Below are 20,470 nucleotides of genomic sequence, written 5' to 3' on the forward strand. Positions count from 1 at the left end.
CCATCCATTGCCCCACTGCAGTTAGGAAAGCCCTGGGCAGCAAAGCCATCTACTATGTCCTGTACATCTCCCAGGGTCACAGTCTTGCTGAGGAGACACCGACAGATTGTATGGGCCACCTCCATCACCACAGGCCTCACTGTAGATCTGCCCACCCCAAACTGATTTGCCGCTGACTGGTAACTGTTGAGGGTTGCAATCTTCCACAGTGCAATTGCCATGTGCTTCAGAACCATTAAAGCCAGCCTCATTTTGGTGTTGCTTTCCTTCAGGGTGGGCGCTAGCTCATCACAAAGTTCCATAAAGGTGGACTTGCTCACGTGAAAGTTCTTCACCCACTGCTGGTCATCCCAGGATGCCAAAACAATGTGGTCCGACCAGTGTGTGCTGGTCTCTTGAGTCCAAAACCTCCACTCCAGTGTTAACAATGCAGTAATGTCAGCCAGCAGCTCTGAGTTTTTGGACCGCAGTTTGCTCTTTCAAGCCACCACCGCCTCCGTCATTGCTGTCAGCAGCAGTACCAATAGGATAGCAAAGGTACTGGGCGTTGGAACTGAAAACAAATTGTGTGACAGCCACTGTGGTTACAGAAACAGTCAGTGCTGTGAATTGGAGTGTTCATGGATCCATGCTTGAGCTGGAGTGCTGCAGCAGGAAATGGCCCAATCTCCAGTTCTTTTTTCGTGCAGTTAATGATGCAGTGAATTCTGGGACAGTGTTTGGAATTCTGGGATTCCAACATGGAACCACCCACAAGCAACCGGGGCTAAGGCACCGTGGGATAGGTACCCACAATGCAGTGCTCACGCTGTCGAACTTGCCACACTAAAGGGGATGTGGAGATTTGACATGAAAAAATGTGGGTCGAATTTCAAGAAGCTTTGTGACACTTTATTTGAATTCATAATATTGACGTTAAATATTCAAATTTATTAGATATTGAATTTATCTCATAGTGTAGATGCAGACTCAGACTGTATCTTCAGAAACAACAGGAAGTCCTGTGACACCTTGTAGACTAACAGTCTGTGCACCTGAAAGCTTATGCTCCAAAATATGTTAGTCTATAAGCTGCCACAGGTGGTCTTGTTGTTATAAAAGACGTGATTTCTTCTCACTGAATTTTAAATGAAGATGAAGCAAGATGTGGGGAAACAAGGATAACTGAAAATTTAGAGCTTTTTTCCTGCATTAAGTGTAAGACATAGATATATCTGTGAGCCTCACGTGCTATGTGTGTAGCCAACGGAGTGCACTTTGCTTAGTTTCTGGAGCATGAATATTTGGTCAAGTCCCAGATCGGTTTCAGTAGAACCCAGTGTAACTAAATTGATTAGTGTGATATGACTGCAGCTGTTTTGTATTCATTAAGTGCATTTTGATTTAGTTTTTGTATTCAAATACTGACAGATTGTTATTTTTCATATACGAGTGGAAGGTTCATATTTTTAATTTTTATCAAACCTCATGTAGAATTCTCTGACTGGAAACATAGCATGTTCTGCAATGTCTCAATTCTGGGTTAACTAATTATTTTAAAACTGATAAGACATCAGTGCATCTGTTTTTCAATTTAGGGGTACATCAAGAAAAAATATATATTTGAAGAGATGAAGGACTGGTTCTTTATGGAGTAATTGGAAGCAAGTGTTTTCTTCCCCAGTTATAAATGTTTTAATATCTCAGTGTTTGTAGGTTGTGGGGGAGAAGGGTGTTTAATTTTAAAATAACTTATTTTGGGAATAAAAATGGTTTGCTGAGGTGTTAATTCTTTTGAAAAGAGGTGTTGGTACTGTTGGTTGATAGCAGATTGCTGTGACTTAGGACCAAGAACAGCTCTTGGAGCTGCATTGTAGCAAGCATCTGTCAGCCTATGGCATGCTATCACTTGAATGGGGCTTTTTGGCTAACCATAATGTTCCTGGATCCATAACCTCTGGCAGCAGAGGTTAGTTTAAACTAAAGAAGGGAGGCAATATTAATGTCTCCCAAAGCTGTGGAGAGTATTAGTTGGGAACTGTATGAGCAAAGAGATACAAGACACTAAACTGTCATGTTGGGGTGTCTTGCTGGCATAGTAGCATGTGTAGGAGTGCAAGCCCATTTGAAGCTTGGATTATCAAGGTATGTAAGTGTTTGGAATCAGTGAGCCTGTTACACTGAATGTTGAAATGGGGAAGAAGATGACAGACTGGGCAGCTGTTAACGTCCTCCTTTCACACATGCACACTGTCTTGTGGATTCTCAAATCTTCCAGACAAATGAAGGAGTAGTATAATAAAATGAAACTTCTGTAAGATATGTAAAAAGCAATGCACTCTTCTGTTCCTTCTCCTGGTGCATGGGCACAGTTCACTTAATAACATTGGGATGAAAATATTGGTGCACAGAAAATTAAACAAGCCAGAAAACATTGCTTTAAAAAAAGGGTAAGAAGTATCAGTATTTACAAAATGTGGAAACCCATAACTGGTAGAAAAGAAGTGAGCAACATATACCTGTATTAACAGCTCTGAGGCCTATAATCTAGAACAGGGGTTTGCAAACTGGAGGCGTGCCCCACTGGGGGGGGCATGAAATTTCAAAAGGGGAATGCAGCAAGTAGCTCCCCCACCCCCCTTGTGGGGGCCCTCTACTACCTTCCACAGACTCTTTCCGGTCTCCTGCCGCGTACAGCACTCTGTCTGCCTCCTGCCTCCCTTGTCTCTGCCAGCAGAGCTGGCTTCATTTCTGGTCCCTGCTCCTCTCTGTGGGGGCCCTTCTTTACCTCCCAGCAGCTTCCCTTGGTTCAAGTGCTCCCCCACACCCCAGCCACTGGGCCAATTAGAAAGCACAGAGGCCCTGAGAGAAGCGGTGGTGGCAGCTGGCGAGTTCCCAGCTTGATAAGGTGCTTTCCTCAGGTCCCTCCTTGGTACCCTCCTGTGGTCCTCCCCCCCACCAGCATCCCCCCTTCGGGGAACCCCCTGGAGCCTCCAGGACCCCCTTTCCAAGCATCCCACCCATTCCTGAGTGCTTTCCTATCCCTTCCTTTGGTCCTTCCGCGGGTTGCGGGATCAGACTAATTGCAGGGCTGAAAGGGGGGCCCAACGTTAAATGTTTGCTCAGTCATTAGGCTGAATGTTTTTACTTACCTAAGAGCTTATTTACTTTCATAACCTTAATTATATTTTGTGTCTGAACACATTACAAGAAATCCTGTGGTACCATACAGCCTAATAGATATTTGGAGCTTAAGCATTCATGGGCAAAAGCCAGTCTTTGCCCACGAAAGCTTATTCTCCAAAATTTGTCAGTCTATAAGGTGCCGCAGGACTTCTTGTTGTTTTTGAAGATACAGACTAACTTGGCTACCCCTCTGATACTTGTCACATTACAAGAGCAACTTTTACATTATAATCCCTCTTTTACTGTGATTACTATTACTTTACTCCACTTGTTCTGTTTGTGTGAATACCTCTAGGCTTGAGAATAGGGGACTTCATACATAACTTACATAAATTTATATCTCTAATAAGTGAATTATAAAAGTTCACAATTTTGTGCACCATGTTTTTATTAAAACTAACATTGCTTAGGGATACTGTAAATTGGAGTTTAAACTTTTTGGATTAGTTTTCGTGTATGTAAATCTCATGGCATTTGGACATTTCATACATTCAGAAAAAGATGTGTCCTTTTGGAGTACGTTTTTTTATTTAATTTAATATAATATAATTTTATGTAATTTTGAAGCAATACTCTTGTACTTGGTCAAAACTGATTATCAACCAGTTCCAGATAACTTTCTGAAATATTTCTGTTTACAATTTACCTAACCCCTCTTCAATCAAATTTAATGTTCCGTGTATCCTGAACACCTCACAGGAATATACACTTTTGAAAAAGGGACACAGTCAGCAAAAAAAGACATGGTCTGAGCATTTATGCATTAAATATGCATGTTAATTAGAAAAAAATTAGAAAAATTTGAAAACAGATGTTACATAAATTATTATAGTCCCAGGATAGCAGTAACTTATATACTGACAATAACTTTTATATGTGCATATGCATGTGTATATCTGTTTCTGTATTTCTGAATGTTGATTCAACTCCTAAGTGAGTAAGACTAGAAAATAACTTCTTTTTTTATGCAGAGTTTTGTCGCTTTAGAATTTCACCTTTCTTCCAGGGGAATTCCTGTCTTGCAGCATGAATTCCATTGGGTGACAGTGGTTCCTGTAAAATACACTGCCTGCCAGAAAGGTCTAATCTGAAGGCTTCAGGACTGTACTGTAAGTATCTGAGTTATTTTCATGGAGATAGCATTCTCACTGCCTACAGATATCAGGGATGCTAGAATTTTAAAATACAACTCCAGATGGGTTAGGGTTCTCTCGGACCATCTTTCATCCCCTCATATCCCATCCTTTAATTTGATGTCTCTCATCTCACTGTTCTGCAATACATAATCCATGTGATGTAAAGACCAGCTTCCTGACAGTCACTCAGCAAACTATAACCTAGCAGCATCTAAAGCAGAGAGGATCTGTAAAAATGAAGTGTGTTTTACAGCTGAATATATGTGTATTGAAACAGCTAGAATTCATTTGCTTTTGGTACAAATATATTCTGTTTTTCTCACTGATCCAGTTCTTCCAAAATGAATTCTGATGTAATTGGAATAATTACATATCTCTGTGTCCATTAAGAAACATTTTGTGCACTGTGTGAACTGAATATTTGAAAAAGTTGACTTCTGAGCAAATGAAGTATGTAATGATGCAATTAAAGACTACACAAATTTATTTTTATTCTGTAAAGTAAGTTTCAGGTAATTATTTCAGGATAAAATTCTACTACTTTAGCTCTATAACATACTGTTTGAATTCTTGTATTATAAATTTCATACAGAGGCTTCAAAAAGTAGATGATGAATTTGGGAAGAAGAGGGTTAGCGTTTTAAACCAATTGTTCGTATTGAAGGGTTTTTAAGTGTGTTCAGGATATGCAGTTGGTGTTGTGGCAGATGTATTATAGTATTAAATGTGTGAGAATATGGTATTATATGAAAATCTATTAAGGATATTTTATTTATATCTTGAAGAAGAAATAAATTACCATAATCTAGTTGTGTACCATTAAATTGTGTTACTAACACAGATGTATTCAAACAGGAGAAAAACAATGATGTGTTAAACTTTACCACACATATTCACTCACACTATGAGGGAATCAGGTAACAGAGGGAAGAGAGCGGAAGGTGTATAAAAGTTGTTTTGGCTATGTGCCTTCAGTAATAATCAATATTTTGGAAATCTGAATATTCAGTATATGGGAATCTATAATGTATGTAACGAATATGAGTCTATAATGAGTATGTGCTTTATATTTCAGTTAAATACATTTTTGCCCTTAAAATAATTGTCTGTTTCTGGTCGCCTCACCTGCATTTGCTGTGGGCCTTTAGTTTCTTGGATACTGTGTTTATGATCAGTTGCCATAAAAAGTTTCTTTTCTTACAAGTGAATCACATAAAAGCAAATGTTGAAGAGTGCACTGAAATCCAGGTTTGGCAATCTTCAGTGCCAGATCAGTGGAATTTTTAAGTTCAGTAACTGAGGAACCACTACTTGCTGCGTTATGTTAGATTCTTGTTATCTTCTACAATCTTTGATCCTAGCTAGGGTAAGTTGCCAAGAAAAAATACAATAAAATAATCACACTTCAAAATTCTTGATTATATAGAAAGCCTATTGTTGGTAATTTTAAGAATTTAAAAAAAAAAAAAAAAAAAGGTTGATTCCGATTCTAGCAGCCTGAGGCCTGTACGTATAAAATCAGGTTGCCTTAAAATTGAAGTGAAAAATTTGAAAAATAGCACCATAAATCATCTTGACTCTCAATAATTCAAAAGAAGGCAGTGAAACCTTTCTGTCTGCCTTCTACCTACTCACCAAAATTCATAGAGAAATGAGTGAAATTGATAGAAATCTTTATATTTTCTCATAATAAAATCCAAAACCTCCACACATTTGAATGCCCAAACATATTCTCCCCAGACCACTTTTATTTTGCATTGTTCCCCATGCATAATTATGACCAGTATGTTTTGATCAATTGTTAGGCTTCTTAAGTCTCCCAACACCTATATTTTACTCACACCTGGATTCTCACTTACTAGTAACATTTTGAACTGTAGTTCTAGAGATAATATAGTTTACAGCACATAAAATATTAAAGGCATGCCTTATAGCCAGTTGTAGGTAGCTTTTTTAACCAGTCCTCGTGTTGTACTGAAGTGTGGCAAGGGATCTTTTTAGGAGGGAAAGGGCAAAAAGCCACATTTATAGTTAATACACACATTGCAATCAACACTCATCATATGCATAGGATGTATTACATTCTCTCTCTCACACACACAAGCACACTCCTGTCTTGTTGCTGTTACCAACAGTTGCTCCCCCTAACTGCACTGGTCAGGTGAGTTAGAGGGGGGAGGGGTAGAGCTGGGTTTTTCCTGATCCGGATCAGTGCTCCAGTGCTGACCGGACAAACTCGGGGTCCCTGGGCAAGATGTCTTCCATTTATAGTGTCTTCTCTCTCATGCATGTTGACACCAGTTAGCCATCTCATGCATGTGCATAATCTGGAAGAGCAGTCTTGTGAATATGCATTTAGACATCTGTGGCACCTTCTTCTGGGTGGTGCTTCCAAAAGCAGGCACTTGCTGGTGACTCCCAAGGTGTCCATATGTCTGATCTTCTTTCAGTGGGCCCACTTCACAGGTTCCATTGTTCTTCTCATTGGTCTCGGATCTAGCTTCTATCCCTTCTCCAACCCTTGCAATACCTGGAGGTGCGTGTCTTCCACTCTCTATCCATTCAGACCTCATTTACTCAACAGGCTAATCAATTAAGCAATCCAAAAATAAAGGGTACAAAGCGGTTTATCTTTACCTTACCTTCTTCTAGGAACTATTCTACAAAATATAAAATTTCTATGTAAAAAACTTAATAAAAAGTTTCTACATTGGCTATGAAAAGATGCAAAATTCCCATGTGAACAGACAATACGAAGTTTCTATGTTCTATATAACAGGGCTAAATACAATGATATATAAAATGATGTGATACAATATTTAAAAACTACGATGCGACTCATCAGTCTACTACCAGAACAGTGCATTGTCATAGATGAGCTCAGTCCCTTTAAAGAGAGAGTGATGCAACCCACTTGCAACCAAATGATTTTTGCCTTTTTGGGGCCTAATGAGGGATATAAGTCTGCAAGGAAACTCTGTGTAGAGGAATTTGTTTGAGATCAGAAAGTCTCCGGCAGAGACAAAAGAGGTACATGGTGGTAGGGAGTGTTCAGTTTTCCAGAGTAGCTGCTGAAGGAGAGGAAAAGGTAGGAACTTAAGGAGAGAATGAAGGCTCCTTGCAAAAATTCCCCAGAAGGTGGGAGAGCAAAGATGAAAGATGGCATTCTTAATAATGCTTTTGCAGGGCAAAAATCTTGCTGTAATTGGGAGGATGCTCTTAATAGCCGAGGTGGGGCAGAGAATATTCTGTATCTGATTGTTTTCTCGGAAAATCTGGGAAAAGATGAGCCTGGAGTGGTTAGGAAGGAGGGGACTGGAATGCAGAAAAATGTGCTTGGGAGATGGAAACTGTGTGAGATGCATTAGTGAAACTAACATCTGAACTTCACAGCTTGTTCTCTTTCGTCTTCTCCCCATGGGAAAACTGTGCATGTAGTGTTCTGCTGAGTAGATTTTTTTTCATGTAATTTATGTGTAATGCTGTTATGAGTTCATATTGGAGAAAGCAGTGTTGCAGTGATGTACTTGGAGCAGAATACAGTGAGGTTAGTGGTGGGTCTCAGTTTGTGGAAATTAATTTCACTTTCTCATGTCCTCTTTTGAGAAGAAAAGTTTTACTCTTTTGGTAGTAAGTCTGACAAATGGAGTTGTTGACCACAGACCTCATCCTGCAGCATTAGGTAATCTTTTGAGTCTCCTGATCCCAGACCTTTGAGCACAGTGAAAATAGGGATTGGGATCTTGAAATTGGGTCCATGGGAAGCCATTGTAAAGAGCAGAAGAGAGATGATGTGTTGTGTAGCCTGTGTTCTGGGAATACTTGTTAGAGCATCTAGCATTAATTGTCACTTCCAAAGAACCTGTGGCTTTGTGTCCGGGTATATTGTATCACTGTAATCAACATGGGAAGTAATAAAGTGAGTAACCAAAACCAGGTTATCTAATAGGTTAGGATAGAAGCCCAAAGTTGGTAGATGATAGAAAACATTAATTACAGAGGCTGCTATGTCAAAGCTTTTATTCTTTCTATTTTATATAGGTTCTTACTGCAAACAACTCAGTGCTAGCTAACCACCTTCCACTGATGCATTGAGCAACATGACTAACATCTGTCTTATGTTCTCCCTCATGCTCTCCCCAGGTGAAGTTTCTGCAGGGGAATGCTTTTGTTTTAGATGTTTGTTTTAATATCCCCATCTGTTTGTTTGAGAAGACACAGTCAAAGAAACACATCTTGCATGTGTAATGGAACAAGGTGATGTTAATCGAGTCCTTTGCTTCCATGGTTGTTCATTCTGCATTCCTTGGCCAGCCACTGAAAAAGCCACGTTGAGTTGTGTTGTGCCACAGGAGTGGGGATATTTACCACAAGGCACATTCTGAAGCATTAGTCACTCTTAGATACTTTAGGCCTCGGTTGTGGAGTGACCTGAAGATAAGAACCAAGACCTATAAGAAGCCACTGTAAGATGTGGAGGAAAAATTTTGTTGTGTTTGCAGTATCAGTTGTTGCTGTCTGTACCAACTGGTTTCCTAAGCGCTGAAGGCTTCATGCCAAGACATGTTGCATTGCTGTAGTTCAGTAGATGACAAAACTGTGAATAATTAAGGCCAAATCGTGCATGAGATCAGATGGTGTCTCCTAACCAACTGGCAATAATAGTGTTTTTCTTTGACAAAGCTTTTCTGGAAACTTAACAACACCAGGGAATCAAGGAAGCCTCTTAAACTATGGGTTGAATTCACAGATGCAGGTTGCAAAAATTAATGTCAGTGCATCTTACAGTAGTGTACTTCCTGTTCATTACAAGGCATATTTTAAGTACTTGGAAGAATCTTGCAGAGAGTGATGTTAGTTTCCAAGAGCACTCTGGAAATTTGCTGAGTCATTGGTACTGATTCCTCTTGTGTATTGTTCCTCACATTGTCCATTATTCTCATTCTCTCAACTTTGGGTGCTTTGGTTGACTGGTCCAAGAGAAATTAAAAATATTGTAGTAGTTAAAGTACCAAGTGAAAGTGGATGTAAGTAGTTAAGTATGTTTCTCTTACTAGAGACAACAGGTACTAAATTTTAAGCTAGGAGCATTTTTGTCCAAATAAGTTGTTGAATATTTGTTTGTCAGACATTATATTTAAAAAGACTTCCTTAATATATGACCTAATTAAATATTTAAAAAGTAACTTCAGTGGGCTAATTAAGCATATTAAAGCCCTGATCTTGAATGACCACAAACTGAAATAAACAGTCCATTGTATGCACGCATGTAACTTGCCATATTCGCAAATACTTTATAAGAAGTTCTAAAGAAAATACACTGTATTTATGTAGGTATGCATAAAATATACAGTGCAGCACTGAGATGTGTGGCATAAATTTAGCTGTTAAACAGAATATCACCATATATTTCGAAAAGTGCTCAAATTGCTATGGATCTGTAAATCTTGAATATTTTGAATTTTTTGGGATTTAGTTGTGAATCATATATTGTACAATTAATGAGATGGATTTGATTTTACAGTAGAATCTCACCATTACAAACACCCCAGGAATGGAGGTTGCTCATAACTCTAAAATGTTTGTAACTCTGAACAAAACATTTTTCATTCAAAAGTTTACAATAAATCATTGTCTTAAAATAGCTTTAAAACTTCATTGTGCAGAAGAAATATGCTGCTTTCTCCTTACTATTGTTGGAACAAAGTCTGGATAATATGTATGAAACACGCAGGAGGGTTTATTACACATAGCACGGTGGAGTGTCTCTTTGCCCATCAGCACTCAGTGGAGAACTGTCAGACAGTAGGTTACAATTGTTTATATAGTAACAGAGAGAGAGCCATGTTAGTCTATATTCTATCAAAACAAAAAGTCAGTCCAGTAACACTTTAAAGACTAACAAAATAATTTATTAGGTGGTGAGCTTTCGTGGGACAGACCCACTTCTTCAGACCGTAGCCATACCAGAACAGACTCAATATTTAAGGCACAGAGAATCAGAAATTGTTATCAAGCGAGACAAATCAGAAAAAGTAATCAAGCTGGGCAAATCAGAAGAGCAGAGGGGTGGTAGGAGTGGGGAAAGTCAAGAGTCAGATAAAGCAAAGTATGTAAACTATGGCATGGGTGTTACCCAAGCCTGGATAGGTCATAGCAGCAAGACGAAATGAACATGATAAACTAATAATCTAAAATGGTTATATTAACGTATCCCTGCCAGTTGCTTATAGAACATTGTATCTCTAGTACAAGTGGTTTTCCTTAAGTTACTTAAACAAAGCAGACATGCAATAACATCTGTGTATCTAATTGGATGGATGATGCGTCTCCAAGAGTAATGATGGTGCCTTCACATGGGCACATCCAGAGGTGCTTATCTAGAAGATTAAAGTAAAAGAGACAGTAACAGCATAGAGCAATAACACATTTGTTTTGAGTACTAGCCAGGGATGGTGCTATATCCTGGTTCTCCCTTGCATGTCCTCTTCTTGGAATGTGGCTGCTGGGGGAAGTATCCCTCTCTGCAGACTCCAAGGCCCTGTCTAACTTGGGACAACCTTCCTGGGGTCTTGTGACTGAGATGCTGGGGGCGGCCAAGTGGAGGTAACCTTTCACTCAAGCTAATTGGGTTTCCGAACTACAGGATTATAGGCCTACTCCAGACTTTAGGATTTGAGTAGGGGGTCTTTAGCAGAATACCATAACCTGCCTCAGAAATTTCCATCCTACACTATTTTAGTAGTTTATGTTTAACACAGTACTCAGCTGTATTTGCTTTCTTTCTGCTCTGCCCGATGTGTACTTCTGGGACCAAACAAGGTGTACTTTTAACTGGTCAGTTTGTAACTCTGATTATACCTCTGAGTTTCTATTATATATACATGTAAAGGTAATCATACTTTAGTGAGTGATATTTCCTATTTGAGGAACACAGCATTAACAATGTGTAAGCTACAAAAATATTGTAGTGTACCTATAGACTGTACTAAGAAACTGACCTTTTGCCAACAATTGTTACAAGCAACCAGGCCTCCTAAGTGGGCCTTGAAAATAGGTTATTAGAAGGGAAAAGCACAGTTTTCAACATAATTACAGAAAGCATGATTGAAATTCAGTGATGGAGTTGAAAATCTCTTCTGTCTGTGCAAGCAGTTAACCTTATCGCTGCTCCATTCATAGACCCTGCTTTGATCCCTGTTATGGTCTGTGCCTTCACAACTTCCTCTGAAAAGAATTCCACAGGTTGACTGGCTTGTATGAAGCAACACTCCCTTTTGTTTGTTTTAAACCTACTGCTTATTAATTTCTTCTGGTGAGCCTTAGTTCTCATTCATGACAATCACTGTAAACAATGGGTCAGTTGGGTGGTAGATTCAAGGTTGATCTGTGTGCAGACCCCTTACAGTAAAAGCTTCTTGTCTTTGTAACACTGCACCTCGCTTTACAAAGATAGGACAAAGATTGAATGATACTCACAGAGCATTTTGTCAAATTTAACTTAGCACAGGCAAAGACTACATTGACCTGCTGAAACATAGGATAAGCCTACCTGAAGTAGCTTTAGTAATAGTTACATGGCATTTTCATTTGAAGATCTTGATGTACCTTACAAATACAGCTAAGTATTATCCGCTGTGGCAGGGTGGGGCCAGGAGAAGAAAGACAGGAGTAAAAACCAGGCAGAGATGGAGTTGACAATCACAGTGGGGACAGCTGAGGAGTAGGCTGCCCTAAATCAATTAGGGACAGCTGATCCCACTCAGGGCTACCTTTATAAGCCCTTCTCCATGCAGGGCAGGGAGAGGGTGGTTAAGGAGAGTTAGGAAGGTGAGTGAGGAGAGGGAAGGAGGCTTGGAGGAACACCAGAGGCCACGAAAGAGGAGAAGAGCCTCAGCAGTCCAGGGGCTGGGCTGTCCCAATGCAGGGGACCTGAAGCTCAACCAGAGACTGTGGGGAACTGGTCAGTTGGAGGAGCCAAACAAAGGAGGGGACGTGTTGCCATGGCTACCACTACCAGGAGGAGGTCCGGGGGAGAATCGTCTGGGGAAGTGGCCTAGGGAGAAGTGCTGCAAGGGCGAAGGGAGTTAGACCTCACCAGCAGCCATCTGGGGTCTCTGGGCCAGAACCTGGAACAAGTGGGTGGGGACCAGGTTCCCCCCAGACCACCACCCCTACCCCAGCAAGGGTAATGGCATTTGTATGGTGGGGCCAGTGGACTGAATGGAGGACCTGGGGCTTGAGAACGAGACTGGCCTTGCCACACCATAGGAAAGATGCTTAAATCTGTGCTGAAATGATGTTGAAAGTCAAGGACATGTTTTAGTGATTTCCTAAATCAGGGCTTTACAGTTGGAGGAGCTGAGGTACAGTTAAAAATGCCAGTGTGACTACAAAAAGAGCCCAAACAGCAGCCCGGACTAGAACCCAATTAATTAATTCCTAGTCTGGTGATATAACCATTAGATTACACAGCCTTACAAATTCAGTTGCGTTTGTGAACAGGCATTGCATTTTCACAGTTCCCTCTTTCCTTATATTCCGTCAGGACTATTAATATCAATTGGAGATCATTATTCTGGGTTCCTAAGCCTAGTCAATGGTAGGTTTTTTCAGCTTTGGAATTTGCTTCCCTTCACGGTGCATCAGAACATGACTCAAAAAAAAATATAGACAGAATGCAAGAAATGTAGTAATTTTGCATTTTTTCATTTGTAGATATGTTTAATGCATTTGAAATATATAATTGTAACTTGTTTCTATAGCCGAGCTGGCAGCTGTTATGGATAGATACTACATAATTCCATGAAATGGCTACATAATCCTAAACTTAATTTGCTGTTCTTGAGTGTGGCAAGGACCCACATACAGACAACAGAAGTGAGGTTAAAGAGTAGGCTTCAGCTTCGACCGCTACATACTAAACTTTCTTTCAGTAGTGAAATAGGATAACTTATTATTGATATCTATGGGGAAAAAAACAGGGAGTGGTGGTGGGGGTACTGGAATATTGGATGATCAGGAAACAGCTCGGGTGTTGGAAGGAAACCAAAGGCAACAGATAACTAGCCAGCACTCTGCTAATACTGCAGTTGAACTGGCTAGCTGGAAAGTAAAGGTGATAGCTGCATGTATCAGCAGTGCACAACGGGGAAACTTTGCTTTTCTGCCACTGGTGAGAGGGAAAAACCTGTGGGCATGGGAAATGGAGCTGAATATGGAGATGAAGAGGCAGATGGAGAAGAGAAGCTAAAAGAGTTGGCTGCTATTGTGCTTCAGTTCATCTAAGACTGTGGTTCTCAACATTTTGGCCAGGGGCCCATCCTGCCCAATGCAAACCTTTCTGTAGGCAACCAGCTAACCACCCATGATGACAACATGCCTTAGTTTCTCTCTGAATATCTTAAATACTATCTTACTCATGTTAGGCTACTGGCACTATAACATATGGGGGCATATATACTCAGTAAGTAAAGACTGCAGTTTGAGAACCAGTGATCTAAGAGCATTGAAGTCCCTTGATGTTTCCATCCTTACTGGCCCTTTTGAAGTATTACCATTGGACGTAAGTGGTTAACTCTGAATTGTTTAGTTTTTCTTGTGTTATATTTTTAATGTTATGTAAGGAATGTGCGAGCAGGAGCTCAGTACTGCTGAAGGATTTGGTGAACTTGTCCTTTAGAGATCATTTGCATGAAAATACAAAGGTGTGCATATGTAATACCCTGTAAGCAAAGCCTGATGAGACCAGGTGAAACAATAAAGTTTTGTCTACTGTAAACAACGTGTTGTTGTAAAGTCACAATTTATGCTATCGTCCAGTGCAAGAATTGTGGAGTCTCACCAATGCTTGAAGTTCTTGTGGGACTACAGGGCAGTCATTGCTGCTGTATCAGATATGCATTGCACAGGGCTCCCTCCATCTAAGCATTGTGAGGTGAAGGGGGGAGAAGCAGTGGTTGAACCAGCTGGCTGGAAGCCTTTTGGCTACACAGCTGTAAGACTGGTTTGGGTAGTTCTCCACCCTCCTCCCACCACCACTGTTCAAAGGTAGATCTAAAGATTGGTTTATAGTTATTTGGTGAGAATCCACCTTGACAGCTACTGAGATGCTGTGGCGAGGCCCAGGGCTGAATGCCACTATGAGCTGAAATCACTGCAAGCTGAAATCACTGGTGTCTGAAGCCACGGAGAGCTGGAATCACAGGGTTTTGCCTACAGAAAAACCCGTAAAACAGCAGATGCACTATTGTGAGAGAAGCAGCCAGCAGGAGTGACCAGCGGGTGGCCGGTAGGAGAAGCAGCAGGCAGCTGTCAGGAGTGACTGGTGGGCAGCCAGTAGGAGAAGCAGTGGGCGGCTGGCAGGCGTGACCAACGGGCAACTGGTGGAATAGCTGGCAGGGTCAAGCAGGGCTCTGGCCCAGCACAGAGGTGGCATTGCCTCAGGTTCAATGAGGGAATGCATCAAGGTCATGTTCAGGGCCTTCACGGACTGGACTGAGTCGTAAGTGGGGCATTTGAAGCGGGGTGCGGAGTAAGTTTAGGTGTGTGGATTGACTCTTTACAATACTGGACTGGTGAGCCTGAGGCAAAGGACACTGCCCAAGCCATTTGAGCTGGGACAGTTACTTGAGGGTTGGTTATGAACTTCGTGTGTAGTACTCTCCTTAGTTTATGCCCTATGACTTTTCTGCCTCTTTCATGAAAAGTTTCTTTTTCTACACTCAGACTCTGTGCTTGTGAGTGAGGAAGCATTGCATCTTCACGGAGCCCCGGGGCGTGTGAATTTCCCAGGCTGCTGGGTGGGGGCTCAAGCTTGTTATATGTGAGATGGATGAAAAGTAGCTCCCTAGATGTTGAACCTGGCCCTGCTTGCTGCCGACTCCTTCTGTCAGAAGGGTTGCAGTTGTAATGTATTCAAGTCTAAGGAGATAGCCAAAGAGACCGTAAGAATGGTCATAGTGCGTCAGGCCAAAGGTCTGTCTAGCCTTGTATCCTATATTCTGACAGTGGCCATTGCCAGGTTCCCCTGAGGGAATGAAGGGGCACTTATCAAGTGATTTATTCCCTGTCCCTTATTCAGAAGCTGGAGATATTATCCCTTCCCAATAGCCATCAATGGACCTATTCTCCATTAATTTTATCTAGTTCTTTTTTTAAAACTGTTACAATCTTGGCCTTCACAACATCCTCTGGCAAACAGAGTTCCACAGATTTATATTCTGTATTGTGCCAGCAGTGCCCCTGTGCCATGTAGATTGATCAAACTGGACAATCTCTGCATCAAAGAATGAGCTGACATAAATTCAACATCAGGCACTGGAATATGCATAAACCTATAGGGGAACACTTTAATCTCTCTAGACATTCAATAAAAGATTTGAAAGTAGCCATTCTCATACAAAAGAATTTTACCACAAAATTACAGACACACACATCTGAATTAGAATTCATTTGCAAGTTTGACACATTTAACCTCTGGCTTAACAGAGATCTCAATTATCACACATTACCAGGGCAATTTCCCCACCTTTTAATATTCGCAGGAATGGCACACATCCAACTTAATTTATTTTTTTCCACTGGTCCTATTAGTGACAGGTGCCGCACCCCCCTCCTCGCCACTTTGTTACTCCCCCCCCACAACCCCTGCTGAACCCTGGATTCTAATTGTCTACTCCAATCTGAAAATCTGTAGAAATGGGTTTTACCCACAAAAGCTCATTACCTAATAAATACATTTGTTAGTCTTTAAGGTACTGTAGAATTGCTTGTGAATATACAGACTAACTGTATCCCTCTGAGACAGATTGACTGTGTATTGTGTGAAGAAATACTTTCTTTTGTTTGGTTTAAACCTGCTACCTATTAATATTTTTGTGACCCTTAGTTCTTATGTTATAAGAAGTAGCTAATGCTTCCTTTTCTACTTTCTGAACAAGAGTTACGATTTTATAGATGTTAATCATATCCCTCCTTAGAGAGAAATTGTCCATAGAAGTATTTTTGATGCTGCACTTTAGTGGATTCTTCTGCCCCCTTTTTAAAGATATATAAAAGCACTGAGAGTTTTTAAAGTGAATATTCACACAATAGACGAACAACCCTTTTGGAGCTGTTGTGGCATTTTCAAAGATAGTACAGAAGACTACATATTTAATCAAATGTACTTGTACAGTGGGCAGAATATTAAAAAGTAGCTATTAATCATGGGCCATAGCCAATTTTTAAAGTTTTGTTTAAAAAAAAAAAGATGAAGTGGTCACTTAATCTATGGATCATGTGTGTAATTAGTTTCACCTTTTTAAATATTAATGTCAAAAGCTGCTACATAAATGGAAAAAAAATTCAATCAGCAAAATCTTATATTCTTGAAATGCTGAAGTGCCAGAGACATTTTTAAAAGTTGTATTTAAATAATACAAAAATCAAAGTCTTATTAGAAGATCAGCTATGTGGGTTTTGTCACACTCAAACAGAAACCACAAGTGTTGGTTTAAATTCTGACAATACCTTACTAGCAATTACAACCTTATCCTTCAAGTTTACTGCTTCTGCTAGGACTTGAGTAGTGAGACTGGCTTTTCAGTGGGATATTTTGCTTTTGATAAGTGTGGTGTGGGTGAGATCATACATAGAATTTTTTTTTGTATTCTAATTTGATAATCTGATTTCCATTGCTAGATGGAGATTAAAGAGAATTTTGAACTGGTGTTGGTTCTAAAGCCTTGACATTGTTTTAATCTGATAACAAATGGCTTTAAGTTCATGTTCTTTCAGTTGTTGGCAACAAATCTAAACCTGTGTTTTTTGGATTTATGAGGATAAGTCCTGCTTTGGCAATCTTGTAGATCCTCAAGAGAATAGTTAAACAGTGATTAATCATTGTTTCTTCACTGAATGTTCAGAGAAGAATGGAAAAGCTGCATTTCACACTTCTGAAGCAATTAATCCCCATGATCTTAGCCAGGTTTGTCTTGTAGATAAGTCGGGATACAAAACTGTACCTAATTTATCAATGTATGCATGCCATAAAGTATAAAACATGCAATTTATTTCATATCATTTATAGTCAAATGTAAAAAAAAAAAAGTGACTTTGCTATATCCAAGAGTGTTTCTTACATTACCTTCATATAAACTAAGTACCAGAGATTACAATGGGATTCCTGTTTATTGTGCACATCTGGTGCAGTCACTATGCATTTTCTCATTCACTTGCTGGCATTTTTAGTGATTGTGGCATAAATCACCTTGCTAATCAGAAACATAAGTGACGGGAAGTCATCTCCTTTTTTTGAACAATGGGAAAAAACATATGGCTGCTTAGACAGGACTTGGCTGTTATGCTATTTATGTGGCATTATATTCTGTATTTAGAATTTCATATTAATTGCAATGGTTTGATTGAAGGCATAGAATGCCCCAGGTTTATGGTCAAAGTATTTGTTTTATGCTCTGTTCACAACACACCTCATGTTTAACTTTTATTATACACCTGAATACAAAAAGTGCTGTTTTAACATGGAATACATTTTAAAATACAACAGAATGCTTTCAAGTGCTTTTTAATTAGTGTGATATAGGCATTGTATGTTTTGAGAAGTGCTGCACAGTAGAGAAGTATGGCAAATTGCATGATATAAACCTAAAAGAGGCAAAAATAAAATATTTGTTTCTAAATCATTCCTGCTGGGGGACATTTATACTTTAAAGGCCTGATCCAACAACATATTCTAGACATGATACTTATTATTGGGCATATTACATGTAGTGATGCTTACAGGATTGCACAAAATTAGGTTGGGAATTGGCAGTGGTAGTTTTTAAAGGAGAATGGCTGTGATAGTTCTGTATTAAAATTCCCTTTGGGCCAGAGTTTTAAAAAATGTCAAAAAGTTATCAAGAAAATTTACAAGATAATTATAAAACTGCACAAAATGATCACACTTTGCCTTAAGCCCCCCTTTTTATATGCATGTTTGGATTTTGCACTTTATTTGCTGTCACTTAACCACTTGATCCATAATAAAATATTTACTCCTTAGCCAAATAGTTTATTATTCTTAATAGTTCTATTGAGAAATTTGTGAAAACATGTGAAAGTCCAGGTTAATTGATATCCAACTACCAGCACTTCTATTTGCTGTTTTATTAATGCTTCTGAATAATTCAATTTTTTGTTTTATTACATAATACAACAGTATGGTGCCATGATGATTTTTTTCTAACCAATTTGCAACTTAACATATAATAATAATGGGATGAATGAATGCCCTATGAATGGCAACATGATGGTGTGATGTGTGTAATTCAGAAATCCTGTTCTAGGGCAGGAAAATTGAGATCCTTAAATGTTAATTATGATTTCTCAGACATGGAGAGGGAATTCCGAACAAAGGCTAGCATGATGGCCAAGCTGGTGTAATGAGTCAGGAAACTTTGATCCTTAAGTAACTTTGAGACTCATGCATTCTGGGCTCTACAGGACTGAACAGGATACGGAGAGTGGCTGTCTGAGTTGAAGGTAAATGTCACCACTACTAATTGCTCTGTTGCAATGCATATTGTCAGTAAGTATAAATTGGGAAAAGTAATGTGTGGGAGAGTAAAGAATAGGGGGTTGTAAACTCAAGGATGACTCTTCAAACTCTATTTCCAGTCACCCTCCTTTCTAAGGCAACAAGAGCTCACTTGTCCGAGATGCGTGTTAAGAATATTGACTACACACATACCTGAAAGTCCTTGCTTTAAACAGCTCTGTCAGAAGGTCAAGTTTTGCTGTATTATTTAGCATATTTTTGTTAAAATGCAAAATGGTGGGAAGATAAATAAGATGACCCAAAGGGCGTGTGTATGTGTATATATAAAATGAAAAGGTAGATTAAGATATGTAATTTTTAGAAACCTGTTACTGCAATTTTATGTTGATTTAGCTATTCCCATGCCCAGTCCGTTGTTTTCAATTGAGAACACAAACTGAAATTGACAATTTTTGGGGCCAGGGTTTTCAAAATGGTGCCTGGAGCCAAACTATGAAATATGTATTTAGGGGTCTAAATAAATGGCCTGACTAGTTTGTATAATTAAAAAAAAAAAGTCAAGCGTTTATAAATAGTACTTTCAAAGAGTATGGTGATATTTAAAGATTATTCTTGATTGACAACAAGACCCATGTCTGATTCTGCATAATGTGTGGTGGTCATCCTCTCCTCACTGAAAAACTGGGTTTCGACTGGCCACTGTGTGTTGTTAATCATGGTGGAGGTGTGGTGACAGATGTAAGCTCTGTTGGGAATCTGTCATGTTGTCTTGCCATTTTATATTTAGCACGTATTAAGGGTGTAATCCATTACTTAGGAATAAATTCACCCACATAAATTTTAAAGGAAGCAAATGGGAAGTAAATAACTTCTTCATTGGAATAGCCTATATGCTGTTAGTCTTTAGGTATGGGAATGTGATATAAGCCGTTCCGCTGAAGACAGATGCTCCTCCTCATGGAATTCCAGTCCGCTTGTCTGCATTTTCCTCTACCTGATACAAACAGATATTCTGTCCAATTCGTTACATTTAAATGATTGATGTGAATACTCAACGTGTGATTTTTTAAATTGAATGTTTTGGAACCTTGGATAAAGGTAGTTTGACCAGTTAGTTTCCCATCAGTGGCCTCCTTAAGGAGGGAAATGTTATAATGTGTTATACTGTTTAGCCACTAGATGGTCCTGTGTGTAACATACTTCATTCTGGCGATACCATAACTGGACCTAACCAGGTTATTCACAGAATCACGGGTACATTCGCATGTTCCTCAACTAACATCATATATGCCATCATGTGCCAGCAATGCCCAGATGCTTTGTATATTGGACAGACTTCAAACTCTCTTAGACAAAGAGTTAATGGGCACAAAACAGACATAAAAACACTCCTGATCCACAAACCGGTCAGCTGACATTTTAATGGAGTGGGCCATTCTGTTAACGACTTAAGAGTTTGTGTCTTGCTGAAGAGGAATTTTCACACTACTTTGGAAAGAGAGGCTGCTGAACTCTCTTTTATATTCAAATTCGACACAACACGTGGTTTGAAGTGGGATGCAAATTTTCTGGGTCATTATAGGGGTTCTGTTGCATGCTTGGCTTAATCTAATCCTTGACTACCCCT

The 20,470-nt window shown here is 39.5% G+C and overlaps 1 protein-coding gene across 1 annotated transcript in view; it reads left to right on the plus strand.

Moving 5' to 3' along the window:
- Nucleotides 1–20,470, plus strand: part of TBC1D5 (TBC1 domain family member 5) — a 560,176-nt gene that overhangs the window by 137,578 nt on the left and 402,128 nt on the right. Inside the window, exon 4 of the mRNA XM_074984496.1 lies at nucleotides 4,172–4,274. The gene's annotated coding sequence lies outside the window, so the exon portion shown is untranslated. The remainder of the gene's footprint in view (nucleotides 1–4,171; nucleotides 4,275–20,470) is intronic.

The sequence above is a fragment of the Carettochelys insculpta genome, chromosome 2 (genome assembly GCF_033958435.1).
Source record: "Carettochelys insculpta isolate YL-2023 chromosome 2, ASM3395843v1, whole genome shotgun sequence".
In the NCBI taxonomy this organism is placed as follows: Eukaryota; Metazoa; Chordata; order Testudines; family Carettochelyidae; genus Carettochelys; species Carettochelys insculpta.